The sequence below is a fragment of the Heterodontus francisci genome, chromosome 3 (assembly GCF_036365525.1).
Source record: "Heterodontus francisci isolate sHetFra1 chromosome 3, sHetFra1.hap1, whole genome shotgun sequence".
Lineage (NCBI taxonomy): Eukaryota > Metazoa > Chordata > Chondrichthyes > Heterodontiformes > Heterodontidae > Heterodontus > Heterodontus francisci.
The window spans coordinates 14,009,126-14,034,620 of NC_090373.1; the positions used below are offsets into that span (position 1 = coordinate 14,009,126).

General features: G+C 44.6%; 1 protein-coding gene across 1 annotated transcript in view; it reads right to left on the reverse strand.

Moving 5' to 3' along the window:
- Positions 1–25,495, reverse strand: part of adgrb3 (adhesion G protein-coupled receptor B3) — a 1,095,571-nt gene that overhangs the window by 736,577 nt on the left and 333,499 nt on the right. The gene's annotated exons all lie outside the window — the stretch shown is intronic.

A 25,495-nucleotide genomic window follows, 5' to 3' on the forward strand; every position in this document is an offset into this window, starting at 1 on the left:
AGATTCCCCCTTCCCCCAATCCATAAAATAATGCAGACTTTCCCCCTTCGCCACATCCATAAAATAATGCAGAGTTTCCCCCTTCCCCCATCCATAAAATAATGCAAAGTTACCCCCTTCCCCAAATTCATAAAATAATGGAGTTTCCCCCTTCCCCCATCCATAAAATACTGCAGAGTTGCCCCCTTCCCCATCCATAATATAATGCAGAGTTTCCCACTTCCCCCCCCATCCATACAATAATGCAGAGATTCCCTCTACCCCCCATCCATAAAATACTGCTGAGTTTCCCCCTTCCCCCCCATCCATAAAATAATGCTGAGTTTGACCCTTCCCCCATCCATAAAATAATGCAGAGTTTCCCCCTTCCCCAATCCATAACATAATGCAGAGTTTCCCCCTTCCCCAATCCATAAAATAATGCAGAGATGCCTCCTTCCCCAATCCATAAGATAATGCAGAGATGCCCCCTTCCCCCATCCATAAAATAATGCAGAGTTTCCCCCTTCCCCAATCCATAACATAATGCAGAGTTTCCCCCTTCCCCAATCCATAAAATAATGCAGAGATGCCTCCTTCCCCAATCCATAAGATAATGCAGAGTTTCCTCCTTCGCCACTTCCATAAAATAATGCAGAGCTTCCCCCATCCATCCATCCATAAAATAATGCAGAGATTCCCCCTTCCCCCAATCCAGAAAATAATGCAGAGATTCCCCATTCCCCAATCCAAAAAATAATGCAGAGTTTCCACCGTCCACAATCAACAAAACAATGAAGAGTTTCTCCCGTCCACAATCCATAAAATAATGCAAAGATTCCCCCTTCCCCCAATCCATAAAATAATGCAGACTTTCCCCCTTCGCCACATCCATAAAATAATGCAGAGTTTCCCACATCCCCCAAGCCATACAATAATGCAGAGTTTCCCCCTTCCGCCAATCCATAAAATAATGCAGAGTTTCCCCCCTCCCCCAATCAATAAAATAATGCAGAGTTTCTCCCTTCCCCAGTCCATAAAATAATGCAGACATTCCCCCTTCCCCCTTCCCCCATCCATGAAATAATGCAGAGATTCCCCTTTCCCCCAATCCATAAAATAATGCAGAGTTGCCCCCGTCCCCAATCCATAAAATAATGCAGAGTTTCCCCCTTCCCCAATCCATAAAATAATGCAGAGTTTCCCCCTTCCCCAATCCACCAAATAATGCAGAGTTGCCCCCTTCCCCAATCCATAAAATAATGCAGAGTTGCCCCCTTCCCCCATCCATAAAATAATGCAGAGTTACCCCCTTCCCCAAATTCATAAAATGATGGAGTTTCCCCCTTCCCCATCCATAAAATAGTGCAGAGTTGCCCCCTTCCCCCATCCATAAAATAATGCAGTTTCCCCCTTCCCCAATCCATAAAATAATACAGAGATGCCCCCTTCCCCAATCCATAAGATAATGCAGAGATGCCCCCTTCCTCAATCCATAAAATAATGCAGAGATGCCTCCTTCCCCAATCCATAAGATCATGCAGAGATGCCCCCTTACCCCATCCATAAAATAATGCAGAGATTTCCCCCTTCCCCCAATCCATAAAATAATGCAGAGATTCCCCCTTCCCCCAATCCAAAAAATAATGCTGAGTTTCCCCCGTCCCCAATCCATAAAATAATGCAGAGTTTCCCCCGTCCACAATCCATAAAATAATGCAGAGTTTCCCCCTTCGCCACATCCTGAAAATAATGCAGAGTTTCCCCCGTCCCCCAATCCATAAAATAATGCAGAGTTTCCCCCGTCCACAATCCATAAAATAATGCAGAGTTTCCCCCGTCCACAATCCATAAAATAATGCAGAGTTTCCCCCGTCCACAATCCATAAAATAATGCAGAGTTTCCCCCGTCCACAATCCATAAAATAATGCAGAGTTTCCCCCGTCCACAATCCATAAAATAATGCAAAGATTCCCCCTTCCCCCAATCCATAAAATAATGCAGACTTTCGCCCTTCGCCACATCCGTAAAATAATGCAGAGTTTCCCACGTCCCCCAATCCATAAAATAATGCAGAGTTTCCCCCGTCCACAATCCATAAAATAATGCATAGACAGCCCCTTCCCCCATCCATTAAATAATGCAGAGTTGCCCCCTTCCCCAATCCATACAATAATGCAGAGTTTCCCCCTTCCCCAATCCATAAAATAATGCAGAGTTTCCCCCTTCCCCCAATCCATAAAATAATGCAGAGTTTCCCCCTTCCCCAATCCATAAAATAATGCAGAGTTTCCCCCTTCGCCACATCCATAAAATAATGCAGTGATTCCCCCTTCCCCCAATCCATAAAATAATGCAGTTTCCCCCTACCCCAATCCATAAAATAATGCACAGTTCCCCCTTCCCCAATCCATAAAATAATGCAGTTTCCCCCTTCCCCCAATCCATTAAATAATGCAGAGTTGCCCCCTTCCCCCCATCCATAAAATAATGCAGAGTTGCCCCCTTCCCCAATCCATAAAATAATGCAGTTTCCCCCTTCCCCCCATCCACAAAATAATGCAGAGTTTCCCCCTTCCCCAATCAATAAAATAATGCAGAGATTTCCGCTTCCCCAATCCACACAATAATGCAGAGATGCCCCCTTCCAAAATCCACCAGATAATACAGAGATACCCCCTTCCCCAGTCCGTAAAATAATGCAGAGATTCCCCCTTCCCCCTTCCCCCATCCATGAAATAATGCAGAGATTCCCCTTTCCCCCAATCCATAAAATAATGCAGAGTTGCCCCCGTCCCCCAATCCATAAAATAATGCAGAGTTGCCCCTTCCCCAATCCATAAAATAATGCAGAGACAGCCCCTTACCCATTCCATAAAATAATGCAGAGTTTCCCTATACCCCAATCCATAAAATAATGCAGAGATTCCCCCTTCCCCCATCCATAAAATAATGCAGAGTTTCCCCCTTCCCCAATCCATAAAATAATGCAGAGTTTCCCCCTTCCCCAATCCATAAAATAATGCAGAGTTTCCCCCTTCCCCAATCCATAAAATAATGCAGAGATGCCCCCTTCCCCAATCCATAAAATAATGCAGAGATGCCCCCTTCCCCAATCCATAAAATAATGCAGAGATGCCCCCTTCCCCCAATAAAATAAAATAATGCAGAGTTTCCCCCTACCCCCAATCCATAAAATAAAGCAGAGTTTCCCCCTTCCCCCAATCCATAAAATAATGCAGAGTTTCCCCCTTCGCCACATCCATAAAATAATGCAGTTTCCCCCTACCCCAATCCATAAAATAATGCAGAGATTCCCCCTTCCCCCATCCATAAAATAATGCAGAGTTTCCCCCTTCCGCCAATCCATAAAATAATGCAGTTTCCCCCGACCCCAATCCATAAAATAATGCAGAGATTCCCCCTTCCCCCCATCCATAAAATAATGCAGAGATTCCCCCTTCCCCCAATCCATAAAATAATGCAGAGTTTCCCCCGTCCACAATCCATAAAATAATGCATAGACAGCCCCTTCCCCCATCCATTAAATAATGCAGAGTTGCCCCCTTCCCCAATCCATACAATAATGCAGAGTTTCCCCCTTCCCCAATCCATAAAATAATGCAGAGTTTCCCCCTTCCCCCAATCCATAAAATAATGCAGAGTTTCCCCCTTCCCCAATCCATAAAATAATGCAGAGTTTCCCCCTTCGCCACATCCATAAAATAATGCAGTGATTCCCCCTTCCCCCAATACATAAAATAATGCAGTTTCCCCCTACCCCAATCCATAAAATAATGCACAGTTCCCCCTTCCCCAATCCATAAAATAATGCAGTTTCCCCCTTCCCCCAATCCATTAAATAATGCAGAGTTGCCCCCTTCCCCCCATCCATAAAATAATGCAGAGTTGCCCCCTTCCCCAATCCATAAAATAATGCAGTTTCCCCCTTCCCCCCATCCACAAAATAATGCAGAGTTTCCCCCTTCCCCAATCAATAAAATAATGCAGAGATTTCCGCTTCCCCAATCCACACAATAATGCAGAGATGCCCCCTTCCAAAATCCACCAGATAATACAGAGATACCCCCTTCCCCAGTCCGTAAAATAATGCAGAGATTCCCCCTTCCCCCTTCCCCCATCCATGAAATAATGCAGAGATTCCCCTTTCCCCCAATCCATAAAATAATGCAGAGTTGCCCCCGTCCCCCAATCCATAAAATAATGCAGAGTTGCCCCTTCCCCAATCCATAAAATAATGCAGAGATAGCCCCTTACCCATTCCATAAAATAATGCAGAGTTTCCCTATACCCCAATCCATAAAATAATGCAGAGATTCCCCCTTCCCCCATCCATAAAATAATGCAGAGTTTCCCCCTTCCCCAATCCATAAAATAATGCAGAGTTTCCCCCTTCCCCAATCCATAAAATAATGCAGAGTTTCCCCCTTCCCCAATCCATAAAATAATGCAGAGATGCCCCCTTCCCCAATCCATAAAATAATGCAGAGATGCCCCCTTCCCCAATCCATAAAATAATGCAGAGATGCCCCCTTCCCCCAATAAAATAAAATAATGCAGAGATTCCCCCTTCCCCCAATCCATAAAATAATGCAGAGTTTCCCCCGTCCACAATCCATAAAATAATGCAGAGACAGCCCCTTTCCCAATCCATATAATAATGCAGAGTTGCCCCCTTCCCCATCCATAAAATAATGCAGAGTTGCCCCCTTCCCCAATCCATAAAATAATGCAGTTTCCCACTTCCCCCCATCCATACAACAATGCAGAGTTTCCCCCTTTCCCCAATCCATAAAATAATGCAGAGTTTCCCCCTTCCCCAATCCATAAAATAATGCAGAGTTGCCCCCTTCCCCCATCCATAAAATAATGCAGAGTTGCCCCCTTCCCCCATCCATAAAATAATGCAGAGTTGCCCCCTTCCCCATCCATAAAATAATGCAGAGTTTCCCCCTTCCCCAATCCACCAAATAATGCAGAGTAGCCCCCTTCCCCAATCCACCAAATAATGCAGAGTTGCCCCCTTCCCCAATCCATAAAATAATGCAGAGTTGCCCCCTTCCCCCATCCATAAAATAATGCAGAGTTGCCCCCTTCCCCCATCCATAAAATAATGCAGAGTTGCCCCCTTCCCCATCCATAAAATAATGCAGAGTTTCCCCCTTCCCCAATCCACCAAATAATGCAGAGTTGCCCCCTTCCCCAATCCATAAAATAATGCAGAGTTGCACCCTTCCCCCATCCATAAAATAATGCAGTTTCCCCCTTCCCCAATCCATAAAATAATACAGTGATGCCCCCTTCCCCAATCCATAAGATAATGCAGAGATGCCCCCTTCCCCAATCCATAAGATAATGCAGAGATGCCTCCTTCCCCAATCCATAAGATCATGCAGAGATGCCCCCTTACCCCATCCATAAAATAATGCAGAGATTTCCCCCTTCCCCCAATCCATAAAATAATGCAGAGATTCCCCCATCCCCCAATCCAAAAAATAATGCAGAGTATCCCCCGTCCCCAATCCATAAAATAATGCAGAGTTTCCCCCGTCCACAATCCATAAAATAATGCAGAGTTTCCCCCTTCGCCACATCCTGAAAATAATGCAGAGTTTCCCCCGTCCCCCAATCCATAAAATAATGCAGAGTTTCCCCCGTCCACAATCCATAAAATAATGCAGAGTTTCCCCCGTCCACAATCCATAAAATAATGCAGAGTTTCCCCCGTCCACAATCCATAAAATAATGCAAAGATTCCCCCTTCCCCCAATCCATAAAATAATGCAGACTTTCGCCCTTCGCCACATCCGTAAAATAATGCAGAGTTTCCCACGTCCCCCAATCCATAAAATAATGCAGAGTTTCCCCCGTCCACAATCCATAAAATAATGCATAGACAGCCCCTTCCCCCATCCATTAAATAATGCAGAGTTGCCCCCTTCCCCAATCCATACAATAATGCAGAGTTTCCCCCTTCCCCAATCCATAAAATAATGCAGAGTTTCCCCCTTCCCCCAATCCATAAAATAATGCAGAGTTTCCCCCTTCCCCAATCCATAAAATAATGCAGAGTTTCCCCCTTCGCCACATCCATAAAATAATGCAGTGATTCCCCCTTCCCCCAATCCATAAAATAATGCAGTTTCCCCCTACCCCAATCCATAAAATAATGCACAGTTCCCCCTTCCCCAATCCATAAAATAATGCAGTTTCCCCCTTCCCCCAATCCATTAAATAATGCAGAGTTGCCCCCTTCCCCCATCCATAAAATAATGCAGAGTTGCCCCCTTCCCCAATCCATAAAATAATGCAGTTTCCCCCTTCCCCCCATCCACAAAATAATGCAGAGTTTCCCCCTTCCCCAATCAACAAAATAATGCAGAGATTTCCGCTTCCCCAATCCACACAATAATGCAGAGATGCCCCCTTCCAAAATCCACCAGATAATACAGAGATACCCCCTTCCCCAGTCCGTAAAATAATGCAGAGATTCCCCCTTCCCCCTTCCCCCATCCATGAAATAATGCAGAGATTCCCCTTTCCCCCAATCCATAAAATAATGCAGAGTTGCCCCCGTCCCCCAATCCATAAAATAATGCAGAGTTGCCCCTTCCCCAATCCATAAAATAATGCAGAGACAGCCCCTTACCCATTCCATAAAATAATGCAGAGTTTCCCTATACCCCAATCCATAAAATAATGCAGAGATTCCCCCTTCCCCCCATCCATAAAATAATGCAGAGTTTCCCCCTTCCCCAATCCATAAAATAATGCAGAGTTTCCCCCTTCCCCAATCCATAAAATAATGCAGAGTTTCCCCCTTCCCCAATCCATAAAATAATGCAGAGATGCCCCCTTCCCCAATCCATAAAATAATGCAGAGATGCCCGCTTCCCCAATCCATAAAATAATGCAGAGATGCCCCCTTCGCCACAACCATAAAATAATGCAGTTTCCCCCTACCCCAATCCATAAAATAATGCAGAGATTCCCCCTTCCCCCATCCATAAAATAATGCAGAGCTTCCCCCTTCCGCCAATCCATAAAATAATGCAGTTTCCCCCGACCCCAATCCATAAAATAATGCAGAGATTCCCCCTTCCCCCCATCCATAAAATAATGCAGAGATTCCCCCTTCCCCCAATCCATAAAATAATGCAGAGTTTCCCCCGTCTACAATCCATAAAATAATGCAGAGACAGCCCCTTTCCCAATCCATATAATAATGCAGAGTTGCCCCCTTCCCCATCCATAAAATAATGCAGAGTTGCCCCCTTCCCCAATCCATAAAATAATGCAGTTTCCCACTTCCCCCCATCCATACAACAATGCAGAGTTTCCCCCTTGCCCCAATCCATAAAATAATGCAGAGTTTCCCCCTTCCCCAATCCATAAAATAATGCAGAGTTGCCCCCTTCCCCCATCCATAAAATAATGCAGAGTTGCCCCCTTCCCCCATCCATAAAATAATGCAGAGTTACCCCCTTCCCCAAATTCATAAAATAATGGAGTTTCCCCCTTCCCCATCCATAAAATACTGCAGAGTTGCCCCCTTCCCCATCCATAAAATACTCCAGAGTTGCCCCCTTCCCCCATCCATAAAATAATGCAGTTTCCCCCTTCCCCAATCCATAAAATAATACAGAGATGCCCCCTTCCCCAATCCATAAGATAATGCAGAGATGCCCCCTTCCCCAATCTATAAGATAATGCAGAGATGCCTCCTTCCCCAATCCATAAGATAATGCAGAGATGCCCCCTTACCCCATCCATAAAATAATGCAGAGATTCCCCCTTCCCCCAATCCATAAAATAATGCAGAGATTCCCCCTTCCCCCAATCCATAAAATAATGCATAGTTTCCCCCGTCCCCAATCCATAAAATAATGCAGATTTTCCCCCGTCCACAATCCATAAAATAATGCAGAGTTTCCCCCGTCCACAATCCATAAAATAATGCAGTGTTTCCCCCGTCCACAATCCATAAAATAATGCAGAGTTTCCCCCATCCACAATCCATAAAATAATGCAAAGATTCCCCCTTCCCCCAATCCATAAAATAATGCAGACTTTCGCCCTTCGCCACATCCGTAAAATAATGCAGTTTCCCCCGTCCCCAATCCATAAAATAATGCATAGACAGCCCCTTCCCCATCCATAAAATAATGCAGAGTTGCCCCCTTCCCCAATCCATACAATAATGCAGAGTTTCCCCCTTCCCCAATCCATAAAATAATGCAGAGTTTCCCCCTACCCCCAATCCATAAAATAATGCAGTTTCCCCCTACCCCAATCCATAAAATAATGCAGAGATTCCCCCTTCCCCAAATCCACAAAATAATGCAGAGTTCCCCCTTCCCCAATCCATAAAATAATGCAGTTTCCCCCTTCCCCCAATCCATTAAATAATGCAGAGTTGCCCCCTTCCCCATCCATAAAATAATGCAGAGTTGCCCCCTTCCCCAATCCAAAAAATAATGCAGTTTCCCCCTTCCCCTCATCCATAAAATAATGCAGAGTTTCCCCCTTCCCCAATCAATAAAATAATGCAGAGATACCCCCTTCCCCAGTCCATAAAATAATGCAGAGATTCTCCCTTCCCCCTTCCCCCATCCATGAAATAATGCAGAGATTCCCCTTTCCCCCAATCCATAAAATAATGCAGAGATGCCCCCTTCCCCAATCCATAAAATAAAGCAGAGTTTCCCCCTTCCCCAATCCATAAAATAATTCAGAGTTTCCCCCTTCCCCAATCCATAAAATAATGCAGAGTTTCCCCCTTCCCCAATCCATAAAATAATGCAGAGATGCCCCCTTCCCCAATCCATAAGATAATACAGAGATGCCCCCTTCCACAATCCATAAAATAAAGCAGAGTTTCCCCCTTCCCCCAATCCATAAAATAATGCAGAGATGCCCCCTTCCCCAATCCATAAAATAATGCAGAGTTTCCCCCTTCCCCAATCCATAAAATAATGCAGAGAAGCCCCCTTCCCCCAATCCATAAAATAATGCAGAGATGCCCCCTTCCCCAATCCATAAGCTAATACAGAGATGCCCCCTTCCACAATCCATAAAATAAAGCAGAGTTTCCCCCTTCCCCAATCCATAAAATAATGCAGAGATGCCCCCTTCCCCAATCCATAAGCTAATACAGAGATGCCCCCTTCCACAATCCATAAAATAAAGCAGAGTTTCCCCCGTCTACAATCCATAAAATAATGCAGAGACAGCCCCTTTCCCAATCCATATAATAATGCAGAGTTGCCCCCTTCCCCATCCATAAAATAATGCAGAGTTGCCCCCTTCCCCAATCCATAAAATAATGCAGTTTCCCACTTCCCCCCATCCATACAACAATGCAGAGTTTCCCCCTTGCCCCAATCCATAAAATAATGCAGAGTTTCCCCCTTCCCCAATCCATAAAATAATGCAGAGTTGCCCCCTTCCCCCATCCATAAAATAAAGCAGAGTTTCCCCCTTCCCCCAATCCATAAAATAATGCAGAGATGCCCCCTTCCCCAATCCATAAAATAATGCAGAGTTTCCCCCTTCCCCAATCCATAAAATAATGCAGAGAAGCCCCCTTCCCCCAATCCATAAAATAATGCAGAGATGCCCCCTTCCCCAATCCATAAGCTAATACAGAGATGCCCCCTTCCACAATCCATAAAATAAAGCAGAGTTTCCCCCTTCCCCAATCCATAAAATAATACAGAGATGCCCCCTTCCCCAATCCATAAGATAATGCAGAGATGCCCCCTTCCCCAATCTATAAGATAATGCAGAGATGCCTCCTTCCCCAATCCATAAGATAATGCAGAGATGCCCCCTTACCCCATCCATAAAATAATGCAGAGATTCCCCCTTCCCCCAATCCATAAAATAATGCAGAGATTCCCCCTTCCCCCAATCCATAAAATAATGCATAGTTTCCCCCGTCCCCAATCCATAAAATAATGCAGATTTTCCCCCGTCCACAATCCATAAAATAATGCAGAGTTTCCCCCGTCCACAATCCATAAAATAATGCAGTGTTTCCCCCGTCCACAATCCATAAAATAATGCAGAGTTTCCCCCATCCACAATCCATAAAATAATGCAAAGATTCCCCCTTCCCCCAATCCATAAAATAATGCAGACTTTCGCCCTTCGCCACATCCGTAAAATAATGCAGTTTCCCCCGTCCCCAATCCATAAAATAATGCATAGACAGCCCCTTCCCCATCCATAAAATAATGCAGAGTTGCCCCCTTCCCCAATCCATACAATAATGCAGAGTTTCCCCCTTCCCCAATCCATAAAATAATGCAGAGTTTCCCCCTACCCCCAATCCATAAAATAATGCAGTTTCCCCCTACCCCAATCCATAAAATAATGCAGAGATTCCCCCTTCCCCAAATCCACAAAATAATGCAGAGTTCCCCCTTCCCCAATCCATAAAATAATGCAGTTTCCCCCTTCCCCCAATCCATTAAATAATGCAGAGTTGCCCCCTTCCCCATCCATAAAATAATGCAGAGTTGCCCCCTTCCCCAATCCAAAAAATAATGCAGTTTCCCCCTTCCCCTCATCCATAAAATAATGCAGAGTTTCCCCCTTCCCCAATCAATAAAATAATGCAGAGATACCCCCTTCCCCAGTCCATAAAATAATGCAGAGATTCTCCCTTCCCCCTTCCCCCATCCATGAAATAATGCAGAGATTCCCCTTTCCCCCAATCCATAAAATAATGCAGAGATGCCCCCTTCCCCAATCCATAAAATAAAGCAGAGTTTCCCCCTTCCCCAATCCATAAAATAATTCAGAGTTTCCCCCTTCCCCAATCCATAAAATAATGCAGAGTTTCCCCCTTCCCCAATCCATAAAATAATGCAGAGATGCCCCCTTCCCCAATCCATAAGATAATACAGAGATGCCCCCTTCCACAATCCATAAAATAAAGCAGAGTTTCCCCCTTCCCCCAATCCATAAAATAATGCAGAGATGCCCCCTTCCCCAATCCATAAAATAATGCAGAGTTTCCCCCTTCCCCAATCCATAAAATAATGCAGAGAAGCCCCCTTCCCCCAATCCATAAAATAATGCAGAGATGCCCCCTTCCCCAATCCATAAGCTAATACAGAGATGCCCCCTTCCACAATCCATAAAATAAAGCAGAGTTTCCCCCTTCCCCAATCCATAAAATAATGCAGAGATGCCCCCTTCCCCAATCCATAAGCTAATACAGAGATGCCCCCTTCCACAATCCATAAAATAAAGCAGAGTTTCCCCCTTCCCCAATCCATAAAATAATGCAGAGTTTCCCCCTTCCCCAATCCATAACATAATGCAGAGTTTCCCCCTTCCCCAATCCATAAAATAATGCAGAGAAGCCCCCTTCCCCCAATCCATAAAATAATGCAGAGATGCCCCCTTCCCCAATCCATAAGCTAATACAGAGATGCCCCCTTCCACAATCCATAAAATAAAGCAGAGTTTCCCCCTTCCCCAATCCATAAAATAATGCAGAGATGCCCCCTTCCCCAATCCATAAGCTAATACAGAGATGCCCCCTTCCACAATCCATAAAATAAAGCAGAGTTTCCCCCTTCCCCAATCCATAAAATAATGCAGAGTTTCCCCCTTCCCCAATCCATAACATAATGCAGAGTTTCCCCCTTCCCCAATCCATAAAATAATGCACAGTTTCCCCTTCCCCAATCCATAAAATAATGCAGAGTTTCCCCCTTCCCCAATCCATAACATAATGCAGAGTGTCCCCCTTCCCCAATCCATAACATAATGCAGAGTTTCCCCCTTCCCCAATCCATAAAATAATGCAGAGCTTCCCCCTTCCCCAATCCATAAAATAATTCAGAGTTTCCCCCTTCCCCCAATCCATAAAACAATGCAGAGTTTCCCCTTCCCTCAATCCATAAAATAAGCAGAGCTTCCCCCTTCTCCAATCCATAACATAATGCAGAGTTTCCCCCTTCCCCCAATCCATAAAATAATGCAATTTCCCCTTCCCCAATCCATAAAATAATGCAGAGCTTCCCCTTCCCCAATCCATAACATAACGCAGAGTTTCCCCCTTCCCCCAATCCATAAAATAATGTAGAGTTTCCCCTTCCCCAATCCATAAAATAATGCAGAGTTTCCCCTTCGCCAATCCATAAAATAATGCAGAGCTTCCCCCGTCCCCCAATCCATAAAATAATGCAGACTTTCGCCCTTCGCCACATCCGTAAAATAATGCAGAGTTTCCCACGTCCCCCAATCCATAAAATAATGCAGAGTTTCCCCCGTCCACAATCCATAAAATAATGCATAGACAGCCCCTTCCCCCATCCATTAAATAATGCAGAGTTGCCCCCTTCCCCAATCCATACAATAATGCAGAGTTTCCCCCTTCCCCAATCCATAAAATAATGCAGAGTTTCCCCCTTCCCCCAATCCATAAAATAATGCAGAGTTTCCCCCTTCCCCAATCCATAAAATAATGCAGAGTTTCCACCTTCGCCACATCCATAAAATAATGCAGTGATTCCCCCTTCCCCCAATCCATAAAATAATGCAGTTTCCCCCTACCCCAATCCATAAAATAATGCACAGTTCCCCCTTCCCCAATCCATAAAATAATGCAGTTTCCCCCTTCCCCCATCCATAAAATAATGCAGAGTTGCCCCCATCCCCAATCCATAAAATAATGCAGTTTCCCCCTTCCCCCCATCCACAAAATAATGCAGAGTTTCCCCCTTCCCCAATCAATAAAATAATGCAGAGATTTCCGCTTCCCCAATAAACACAATAATGCAGAGATGCCCCCTTCCAAAATCCACCAGATAATACAGAGATACCCCCTTCCCCAGTCCGTAAAATAATGCAGAGATTCCCCCTTCCCCCTTCCCCCATCCATGAAATAATGCAGAGATTCCCCTTTCCCCCAATCCATAAAATAATGCAGAGTTGCCCCCGTCCCCCAATCCATAAAATAATGCAGAGACAGCCCCTTACCCATTCCATAAAATAATGCAGAGTTTCCCTATACCCCAATCCATAAAATAATGCAGAGATTCCCCCTTCCCCCCATCCATAAAATAATGCAGAGTTTCCCCCTTCCCCAATCCATAAAATAATGCAGAGTTTCCCCCTTCCCCAATCCATAAAATAATGCAGAGTTTCCCCCTTCCCCAATCCATAAAATAATGCAGAGATGCCCCCTTCCCCAATCCATAAAATAATGCAGAGATGCCCCCTTCCCCAATCCATAAAATAATGCAGAGATGCCCCCTTCGCCACATCCATAAAATAATGCAGTTTCCCCCTACCCCAATCCATAAAATAATGCAGAGATTCCCCCTTCCCCCATCCATAAAATAATGCAGAGTTTCCCCCTTCCGCCAATCCATAAAATAATGCAGTTTCCCCCGACCCCAATCCATAAAATAATGCAGAGATTCCCCCTTCCCCCCATCCATAAAATAATGCAGAGATTCCCCCTTCCCCCAATCCATAAAATAATGCAGAGTTTCCCCCGTCCACAATCCATAAAATAATGCAGAGACAGCCCCTTTCCCAATCCATATAATAATGCAGAGTTGCCCCCTTCCCAATCCATAAAATAATGCAGAGTTGCCCCCTTCCCCAATCCATAAAATAATGCAGTTTCCCACTTCCCCCCATCCATACAACAATGCAGAGTTTCCCCCTTGCCCCAATCCATAAAATAATGCAGAGTTTCCCCCTTCCCCAATCCATAAAATAATGCAGAGTTGCCCCCTTCCCCCATCCATAAAATAATGCAGAGTTGCCCCCTTCCCCCATCCATAAAATAATGCAGAGTTACCCCCTTCCCCAAATTCATAAAATAATGGAGTTTCCCCCTTCCCCATCCATAAAATACTGCAGAGTTGGCCCCTTCCCCATCCATAAAATACTCCAGAGTTGCCCCCTTCCCCCATCCATAAAATAATGCAGTTTCCCCCTTCCCCAATCCATAAAATAATACAGAGATGCCCCCTTCCCCAATCCATAAGATAATGCAGAGATGCCCCCTTCCCCAATCTATAAGATAATGCAGAGATGCCTCCTTCCCCAATCCATAAGATAATGCAGAGATGCCCCCTTACCCCATCCATAAAATAATGCAGAGATTCCCCCTTCCCCCAATCCATAAAATAATGCAGAGATTCCCCCTTCCCCCAATCCATAAAATAATGCAGAGTTTCCCCCGTCCCCAATCCATAAAATAATGCAGATATTCCCCCGTCCACAATCCATAAAATAATGCAGAGTTTCCCCCGTCCACAATCCATAAAATAATGCAGTGTTTCCCCCGTCCACAATCCATAAAATAATGCAGAGTTTCCCCCATCCACAATCCATAAAATAATGCAAAGATTCCCCCTTCCCCCAATCCATAAAATAATGCAGACTTTCGCCCTTCGCCACATCCGTAAAATAATGCAGTTTCCCCCGTCCCCAATCCATAAAATAATGCATAGACAGCCCCTTCCCCATCCATAAAATAATGCAGAGTTGCCCCCTTCCCCAATCCATACAATAATGCAGAGTTTCCCCCTTCCCCAATCCATAAAATAATGCAGAGTTTCCCCCTACCCCCAATCCATAAAATAATGCAGTTTCCCCCGACCCCAATCCATAAAATAATGCAGAGCTTCCCCCTTCCCCAAATCCACAAAATAATGCAGAGTTCCCCCTTCCCCAATCCATAAAATAATGCAGTTTCCCCCTTCCCCCAATCCATTAAATAATGCAGAGTTGCCCCCTTCCCCATCCATAAAATAATGCAGAGTTGCCCCCTTCCTCAATCCAAAAAATAATGCAGTTTCCCCCTTCCCCTCATCCATAAAATAATGCAGAGTTTCCCCCTTCCCCAATCAATAAAATAATGCAGAGATACCCCCTTCCCCAGTCCATAAAATAATGCAGAGATTCTCCCTTCCCCCTTCCCCCATCCATGAAATAATGCAGAGATTCCCCTTTCCCCCAATCCATAAAATAATGCAGAGATGCCCCCTTCCCCAATCCATAAAATAAAGCAGAGTTTCCCCCTTCCCCAATCCATAAAATAATGCAGAGTTTCCCCCTTCCCCAATCCATAAAATAATGCAGAGTTTCCCCCTTCCCCAATCCATAAAATAATGCAGAGATGCCCCCTTCCCCAATCCATAAGATAATACAGAGATGCCCCCTTCCACAATCCATAAAATAAAGCAGAGTTTCCCCCTTCCCCCAATCCATAAAATAATGCAGAGATGCCCCCTTCCCCAATCCATAAAATAATGCAGAGTTTCCCCCTTCCCCAATCCATAAAATAATGCAGAGAAGCCCCCTTCCCCCAATCCATAAAATAATGCAGAGATGCCCCCTTCCCCAATCCATAAGCTAATACAGAGATGCCCCCTTCCACAATCCATAAAATAAAGCAGAGTTTCCCCCTTCCCCAATCCATAAAATAATGCAGAGTTTCCCCCTTCCCCAATCCATAACATAATGCAGAGTTTCCCCCTTCCCCAATCCATAAAATAATGCACAGTTTCCCCTTCCCCAATCCATAAAATAATGCAGAGTTTCCCCCTTCCCCAATCCATAACATAATGCAGAGTGTCCCCCTTCCCCAATCCATAACATAATGCAGAGTTTCCCCCTTCCCCAATCCATAAAATAATGCAGAGCTTCCCCCTTCCCCAATCCATAAAATAATTCAGAGTTTCCCCCTTCCCCCAATCCATAAAACAATGCAGAGTTTCCCCTTCCCTCAATCCATAAAATAAGCAGAGCTTCCCCCTTCTCCAATCCATAACATAATGCAGAGTTTCCCCCTTCCCCCAATCCATAAAATAATGCAATTACCCCTTCCCCAATCCATAAAATAATGCAGAGCTTCCCCTTCCCCAATCCATAACATAACGCAGAGTTTCCCCCTTCCCCCAATCCATAAAATAATGTAGAGTTTCCCCTTCCCCAATCCATAAAATAATGCAGAGTTTCCCCTTCGCCAATCCATAAAATAATGCAGAGCTTCCCCCTTCCCCAATCCATAAAATAATGCAGAGTATCCCCCTCCCCAATCCATAAAATGATGCAGAGTTTCCCCTTCCCCAATCCATAAAATAATGCAGAGCTTCACCCTTCCCCAATCCATAAAATAATGCAGAGTTTCCCCTTCCCCATCCATAAAATAAGCAGAGCTTCCCCCTTCCCCAATCCATAACATAATGCAGAGTTTCCCCCTTCCCCCAATCCATAAAATAATGCAGAGTTTCCCCTTCCCCAATCCATAAAATAATGCAGAGTTTCCCCTTCCACAATCCATAAAATAATGCAGTGTTTCTCCCTTCCCCAAGCCATAAAATAATGCAGAGTTTCCCCCTTCCCCAATCCATAAAATAATGCAGTGTTTCTCCCTTCCCCAAGCCATAAAATAATGCAGAGTTTCCCCCTTCCCCAATCCAAAAAATAATGCAGAGTTGCCCCCTTCCCCTCATCCATAAAATAATGCAGAGTTTCCCCCTTCCCCAATCCATAAAATAATGCAGAGTTCCTCACTTACCCAATCCATAAGATAATGCAGAGATTCCCCCTTCCCCAAACAATAAATAAATGCACAGTTCCCCCCTTCCCCAATCCATAAGATAATGCAGAGATGCGCCCTTCCCCAATCCATAAAATAATGCACAGTTCCCCCATTCCCCAAACCATATAATGCAGAGATTCCCCCTTCCCCCCATCCATAAAATAATGCAGAGTTGACCCCTTCCCCAATCCACAAAATAATGCAGAGTTTCCCCCTTCCCCAATCCATAAAATAATGCAGTGTTTCCCCCTTCCCCAATCCATAAAATAATGCAGAGTTTCCCCCTTCCACAATCCATAAAATAATGCAGAGATGCCCCCTTCCCCAATGCATAAGATTATTCAGAGATGCCCCCTTCCCCATTCCATAAAATAATGCAGAGTTTCTCCCTTCCCCAATCCATAAAATAATGCAGAGTTTCCCCCTTCCCCCAATCCATAAAATAATGCAGAGATGCCCCCTTCCCCAATCCATAAAATAATGCAGAGTTTCCCCCTTCCCCAATCCATAAAATAATGCAGAGAAGCCCCCTTCCCCAATCCATAAAATAATGCAGAGATGCCCCCTTCCCCAATCCATAAGCTAATACAGAGATGCCCCCTTCCACAATCCATAAAATAAAGCAGAGTTTCCCCCTTCCCCAATCCATAAAATAATGCAGAGATGCCCCCTTCCCCAATCCATAAAATAATGCAGAGTTTCCCCCTTCCCCAATCCATAACATAATGCAGAGTTTCCCCCTTCCCCAATCCATAAAATAATGCAGAGTTTCCCCTTCCCCAATCCATAAAATAATGCAGAGTTTCCCCCTTCCCCAATCCATAACATAATGCAGAGTTTCCCCTTTTCCCCAATCCATAACATAATGCAGAGTTTCCCCCTTCCCCAATCCATAAAATAATGCAGAGCTTCCCCCTTCCCCAATCCATAAAATAATTCAGAGTTTCCCCCTTCCCCCAATCCATAAAACAATGCAGAGTTTCCCCTTCCCCAATCCATAAAATAAGCAGAGCTTCCCCCTTCTCCAATCCATAACATAATGCAGAGTTTCCCCCTTCCCCCAATCCATAAAATAATGTAGAGTTTCCCCTTCCCCAATCCATAAAATAATGCAGAGCTTCCCCTTCCCCAATCCATAACATAACGCAGAGTTTCCCCCTTCCCCCAATCCATAAAATAATGTAGAGTTTCCCCTTCCCCAATCCATAAAATAATGCAGAGTTTCCCCTTCGCCAATCCATAAAATAATGCAGAGCTTCCCCCTTCCCCAATCCATAAAATAATGCAGAGTATCCCCCTCCCCAATCCATAAAATGATGCAGAGTTTCCCCTTCCCCAATCCATAAAATAATGCAGTGTTTCTCCCTTCCCCAATCCATAAAATAATGCAGTGTTTCTCCCTTCCCCAATCCATAAAATAATGCAGAGTTTCCCCCTTCCCCAATACATAAAATAATGCAGAGCTTCCACCTTCCCCTCGTCCATAAAATAATGCAGAGTTGCCCCCTTCCCCTCATCCATAAAATAATGCAGAGTTTCCCCCTTCCCCAATCCATAAAATAATGCAGAGTTCCTCACTTACCCAATCCATAAGATAATGCAGAGATTCCCCCTTCCCCAAACAATAAATAAATGCACAGTTCCCCCCTTCCCCAATCCATAAGATAATGCAGAGATGCGCCCTTCCCCAATCCATAAAATAATGCAGAGCTTCCCCCTTCCCCAATCCATAAAATAATGCAGAGTTTCCCCCTTCCCCAATCCATAAAATAATGCAGAGTTTCCCCCTTCCCCAATCCATAAAATAATGCAGTGTTTCCCCCTTCCCCAATCCATAAAATAATGCAGAGTTTCCCCCTTCGCCAATCCATAAAATAATGCAGAGTTTCCCCCTTCCCCAATCCATAAAATAATGCAGAGTTTCCCCCTTCCCCAATCCGAAAAATAATGCAGAATTTCCCCTTCCCCAATCCATAAAATAATGCAGAGCTTCCCCCTTCCCCAATCCATAAAATAATTCAGAGTTTCCCCTTCCCCCATCCATAAAATAAGCAGAGTTTCCCCTTCCACAATCCATAAAATAATGCAGTGTTTCTCCCTTCCCCAAGCCATAACATAATGCAGAGTTTCCCCCTTCCCCAATCCATAAAATAATGCAGTGTTTCTCCCTTCCCCAAGCCATAAAATAATGCAGAGTTTCCCCCTTCCCCAATCCAAAAAATAATGCAGAGTTGCCCCCTTCCCCTCATCCATAAAATAATGCAGAATTTCCCCCTTCCCCAATCCATAAAATAATGCAGAGTTCCTCACTTACCCAATCCATAAGATAATGCAGAGATTCCCCCTTCCCCAAACAATAAATAAATGCACAGTTCCCCCTTCCCCAATCCATAAGATAATGCAGAGATGCGCCCTTCCCCAATCCATAAAATAATGCACAGTTCCCCCCTTCCCCAATCCATATAATGCAGAGTTTCCCCCTTCCCCCCATCCATAAAATAATGCAGAGTTGACCCCTTCCCCAATCCATAAAATGATGCAGAGTTTCCCCCTTCCCCAATCCATAAAATAATGCAGAGTTACCCCCTTCCCCAATCCATAAAATAATGCAGAGTTTCCCCCTTCCCCAATGCATAAAATAATGCAGAGATGCCCCCTTCCCCAATCCATAAAATAATGCAGAGATGTCCCCTTCCCCAATCCAGAAAATAATGCAGAGTTTCCCCCTTCCCCAATCCATAAAATAATGCAGAGTTTCCCCCTTCCCCAATCCATAACATAATGCAGAGTTTCCCCCTTCCCCAATCCATAAAATAATGCAGAGATGCCCCCTTCCCCAATCCATAAAATAATGCAGAGATGCCCCCTTCCCCAATCCATAAAATAATACATAGATGCCCCCTTCCCCCAATCCATAAAATAATGCAGAGATGCCCCCTTCCCCTAATCCATAAAATAATGCAGAGGTTCCCCCTTCCCCAATCCATAACATAATGCAGAGTTTCCCCCTTCCCCAATCCACAAAATAATGCAGAGTTTCCCCCTTCCCCAATCCATAAAATAATGCAGAGTTTCCCCCTTCCACAATCCATAAAATAATGCAGAGTTTCCCCTTCCTCCATCCATAAAATAAGCAGAGCTTCCCCCTTCCCCAATCCATAACAAAATGCAGAGTTTCCCCCTTCCCCCAATCCATAAAATAATGTAGAGTTTCCCCTTCCCCAATCCATAAAATAATGCAGAGCTTCCCCTTCCCCAATCCATAACATAATGCAGAGTTTCCCCCTTCCCCCAATCCATAAAATAATGCAGAGTTTCCCCTTCCCCAATCCATAAAATAATGCAGAGCTTCCACCTTCCCCTTGTCCATAAAATAATGCAGAGTTGCCCCCTTCCCCTCATCCATAAAATAATGCAGAGTTGCCCCTTCCCCAATCCATAAAATAATGCAGAGATTCCCCCTTCCCCAAACAATAAATAAATGCACAGTTCCCCCCTTCCCCAATCCATAAGATAATGCAGAGATGCGCCCTTCCCCAATCCATAAAATAATGCACAGTTCCCCCCTTCCCCAATCCATATAATGCAGAGTTTCCCCCTTCCCCCCATCCATAAAATAATGCAGAGTTGACCCCTTCCCCAATCCATAAAATGATGCAGAGTTTCCCCCTTCCCCAATCCATAAAATAATGCAGAGTTTCCCGCTTCCACATTCCATAAAATAATGCAGAGTTTCCCCCATCCCCCAATCCATAAAATAATGCAGAGTTGCCCCTTCCCCAATCCATAAAATAATGCAGAGATTCCCCCTTCCCCAATCCATAAAATAATGCAGAGATGCCCCCTTCCCCAATCCATAAAATAATGCAGAGATGTCCCCTTCCCCAATCCAGAAAATAATGCAGAGTTTCCCCCTTCCCCAATCCATAACATAATGCAGAGTTTCCCCCTTCCTCAATCCATAAAATAATGCAGAGATGCCCCCTTCCCCAATCCATAAAATAATGCAGAGATGCCCCCTTCCCCAATCCATAAAATAATACATAGATGCCCCCTTCCCCCAATCCATAAAATAATGCAGAGATGCCCCCTTCCCCTGATCCATAAAATAATGCAGAGGTTCCCCCTTCCCCAATCCATAACATAATGCAGAGTTTCCCCCTTCCCCAATCCACAAAATAATGCAGAGTTTCCCCCTTCCCCAATCCATAAAATAATGCAGAGTTTCCCCCTTCCACAATCCATAAAATAATGCAGAGTTTCCCCTTCCTCCATCCATAAAATAAGCAGAGCTTCCCCCTTCCCCAATCCATAACATAATGCAGAGTTTCCCCCTTCCCCAATCCACAAAATAATGCAGAGTTTCCCCCTTCCCCAATCCATAAAATAATGCAGAGTTTCCCCCTTCCCCCAATCCATAAAATAATGTAGAGTTTCCCCTTCCCCAATCCATAAAATAATGCAGAGCTTCCCCTTCCCCAATCCATAACAGAATGCAGAGTTTCCCCCTTCCCCCAATCCATAAAATAATGCAGAGTTTCCCCTTCCCCAATCCATAAAATAATGCAGAGCTTCCACCTTCCCCTTGTCCATAAAATAATGCAGAGTTGCCCCCTTCCCCTCATCCATAAAATAATGCAGAGTTGCCCCTTCCCCAATCCATAAAATAATGCAGAGATTCCCCCTTCCCCAAACAATAAATAAATGCACAGTTCCCCCCTTCCCCAATCCATAAGATAATGCAGAGATGCGCCCTTCCCCAATCCATAAAATAATGCACAGTTCCCCCCTTCCCCAATCCATATAATGCAGAGTTTCCCCCTTCCCCCCATCCATAAAATAATGCAGAGTTGACCCCTTCCCCAATCCATAAAATGATGCAGAGTTTCCCCCTTCCCCAATCCATAAAATAATGCAGAGTTCCTCACTTACCCAATCCATAAGATAATGCAGAGATTCCCCCTTCCCCAAACAATAAATAAATGCAGAGTTCCCCCTTCCCCAATCCATAAGATAATGCAGAGATGCGCCCTTCCCCAATCCATAAAATAATGCACAGTTCCCCCCTTCCCCAATCCATATAATGCAGAGTTTCCCCCTTCCCCCCATCCATAAAATAATGCAGAGTTGACCCCTTCCCCAATCCATAAAATGATGCAGAGTTTCCCCCTTCCCCAATCCATAAAATAATGCAGAGTTACCCCCTTCCCCAATCCATAAAATAATGCAGAGTTTCCCCCTTCCCCAATGCATAAAATAATGCAGAGATGCCCCCTTCCCCAATCCATAAAATAATGCAGAGATGTCCCCTTCCCCAATCCAGAAAATAATGCAGAGTTTCCCCCTTCCCCAATCCATAAAATAATGCAGAGTTTCCCCCTTCCCCAATCCATAACATAATGCAGAGTTTCCCCCTTCCCCAATCCATAAAATAATGCAGAGATGCCCCCTTCCCCAATCCATAAAATAATGCAGAGATGCCCCCTTCCCCAATCCATAAAATAATACATAGATGCCCCCTTCCCCAATCCATAAAATAATGCAGAGTTTCCCGCTTCCACATTCCATAAAATAATGCAGAGTTTCCCCCATCCCCCAATCCATAAAATAATGCAGAGTTGCCCCTTCCCCAATCCATAAAATAATGCAGAGATTCCCCCTTCCCCAATCCATAAAATAATGCAGAGATGCCCCCTTCCCCAATCCATAAAATAATGCAGAGATGTCCCCTTCCCCAATCCAGAAAATAATGCAGAGTTTCCCCCTTCCCCAATCCATAACATAATGCAGAGTTTCCCCCTTCCCCAATCCATAAAATAATGCAGAGATGCCCCCTTCCCCAATCCATAAAATAATGCAGAGATGCCCCCTTCCCCAATCCATAAAATAATACATAGATGCCCCCTTCCCCCAATCCATAAAATAATGCAGAGATGCCCCCTTCCCCTAATCCATAAAATAATGCAGAGGTTCCCCCTTCCCCAATCCATAACATAATGCAGAGTTTCCCCCTTCCCCAATCCACAAAATAATGCAGAGTTTCCCCCTTCCCCAATCCATAAAATAATGCAGAGTTTCCCCCTTCCACAATCCATAAAATAATGCAGAGTTTCCCCTTCCTCCATCCATAAAATAAGCAGAGCTTCCCCCTTCCCCAATCCATAACAAAATGCAGAGTTTCCCCCTTCCCCCAATCCATAAAATAATGTAGAGTTTCCCCTTCCCCAATCCATAAAATAATGCAGAGCTTCCCCTTCCCCAATCCATAACATAATGCAGAGTTTCCCCCTTCCCCCAATCCATAAAATAATGCAGAGTTTCCCCTTCCCCAATCCATAAAATAATGCAGAGCTTCCACCTTCCCCTTGTCCATAAAATAATGCAGAGTTGCCCCCTTCCCCTCATCCATAAAATAATGCAGAGTTGCCCCTTCCCCAATCCATAAAATAATGCAGAGATTCCCCCTTCCCCAAACAATAAATAAATGCACAGTTCCCCCCTTCCCCAATCCATAAGATAATGCAGAGATGCGCCCTTCCCCAATCCATAAAATAATGCACAGTTCCCCCCTTCCCCAATCCATATAATGCAGAGTTTCCCCCTTCCCCCCATCCATAAAATAATGCAGAGTTGACCCCTTCCCCAATCCATAAAATGATGCAGAGTTTCCCCCTTCCCCAATCCATAAAATAATGCAGAGTTTCCCCTTCCCCAATCCATAAAATAATGCAGAGCTTCCACCTTCCCCAATCCATAAAATAATGCAGAGTTGCCCCCTTCCCCTCATCCATAAAATAATGCAGAGTTGCCCCTTCCCCAATCCATAAAATAATGCAGAGATTCCCCCTTCCCCAAACAATAAATAAATGCACAGTTCCCCCCTTCCCCAATCCATAAGATAATGCAGAGATGCGCCCTTCCCCAATCCATAAAATAATGCACAGTTCCCCCCTTCCCCAATCCATATAATGCAGAGTTTCCCCCTTCCCCCCATCCATAAAATAATGCAGAGTTGACCCCTTCCCCAATCCATAAAATGATGCAGAGTTTCCCCCTTCCCCAATCCATAAAATAATGCAGAGTTTCCCGCTTCCACATTCCATAAAATAATGCAGAGTTTCCCCCATCCCCCAATCCATAAAATAATGCAGAGTTGCCCCTTCCCCAATCCATAAAATAATGCAGAGATTCCCCCTTCCCCAATCCATAAAATAATGCAGAGATGCCCCCTTCCCCAATCCATAAAATAATGCAGAGATGTCCCCTTCCCCAATCCAGAAAATAATGCAGAGTTTCCCCCTTCCCCAAACCATAAAATAATGCAGAGTTTCCCCCTTCCCCAATCCATAACATAATGCAGAGATGCCCCCTTCCCCAATCCATAAAATAATGCAGAGATGCCCCCTTCCCCAATCCATAAAATAATACAGAGATGCCCCCTTCCCCCAATCCATAAAATAATGCAGAGATGCCCCCTTCCCCTAATCCATAAAATAATGCAGAGGTTCCCCCTTCCCCAATCCATAACATAATGCAGAGTTTCCCCCTTCCCCAATCCACAAAATAATGCAGAGTTTCCCCCTTCGCCAATCCATAAAATAATGCAGAGTTTCCCCCTTCCACAATCCATAAAATAATGCAGAGTTTCCCCCTTCCCCAATCCATAAAATAATGCAGAGCTTCCCCCTTCCCCAATCCATAACAGAATGCAGAGTTTCCCCCTTCCACAATCCATAAAATAATTCAGAGTTTCCCCTTCCTCCATCCATAAAATAAGCAGAGCTTCCCCCTTCCCCAATCCATAACAAAATGCAGAGTTTCCCCCTTCCCCCAATCCATAAAATAATGCAGAGTTTCCCCTTCCCCAATCCATAAAATAATGCAGAGCTTCCCCTTCTCCAATCCATAACATAATGCAGAGTTTCCCCTTCCCCCAATCCATAAAATAATGCAGAGTTTCCCCTTCCCCAATCCATAAAATAATGCAGAGCTTCCACCTTCCCCTTGTCCATAAAATAATGCAGAGTTGCCCCCTTCCCCTCATCCATAAAATAATGCAGAGTTTCCCCCTTCCCCAATCCATAAAATAATGCAGTTTCCCCTTCCCCAATCCATAAAATAATGCAGAGCTTCCACCTTCCCCTTGTCCATAAAATAATGCACAGTTGCCCCCTTCCCCTCATCCATAAAATAATGCAGAGTTTCCCCCTTCCCCCAATCCATAAAATAATGCAGAGTTTCCCCTTCCCCAATCCATAAAATAATGCAGAGCTTCCACCTTCCCCTTGTCCATAAAATAATGCAGAGTTGCCCCCTTCCCCTCATCCATAAAATAATGCAGAGTTTCCCCCTTCCCCCAATCCATAAAATAATGCAGAGTTTCCCCTTCCCCAATCCATAAGATAATGCAGAGATTCCCCCTTCCCCAATCCATAAAATAATGCACAGTTCCCCCCTTCCCCAATCCATATAATGCAGAGTTTCCCCCTTCCCCCCATCCATAAAATAATGCAGAGTTGACCCCTTCCCCAATCCATAAAATGATGCAGAGTTTCCCCCTTCCCCAATCCATAAAATAATGCAGAGTTGCCCCCTTCCCCAATCCATAAAATAATGCAGAGTTGACACCTTCCCCAATCCATAAAATAATGCAGAGTTTCCCCCTTCCCCAATCCATAAAATAATGCAGAGTTGACCCCTTCCCCAATCCATAAAATGATGCAGAGTTTCCCCCGTCCCCAATCCATAAAATAATGCAGAGTTGCCCCGTTCCCCAATCCATAAAATAATGCAGAGTTTCCCGCTTCCACATTCCATAAAATAATGCAGAGATGCCCCCTTCCCCAATCCATAACATAATGCAGAGTTTCCCCCTTCCCCCAATCCATAAAATAATGTAGAGTTTCCCC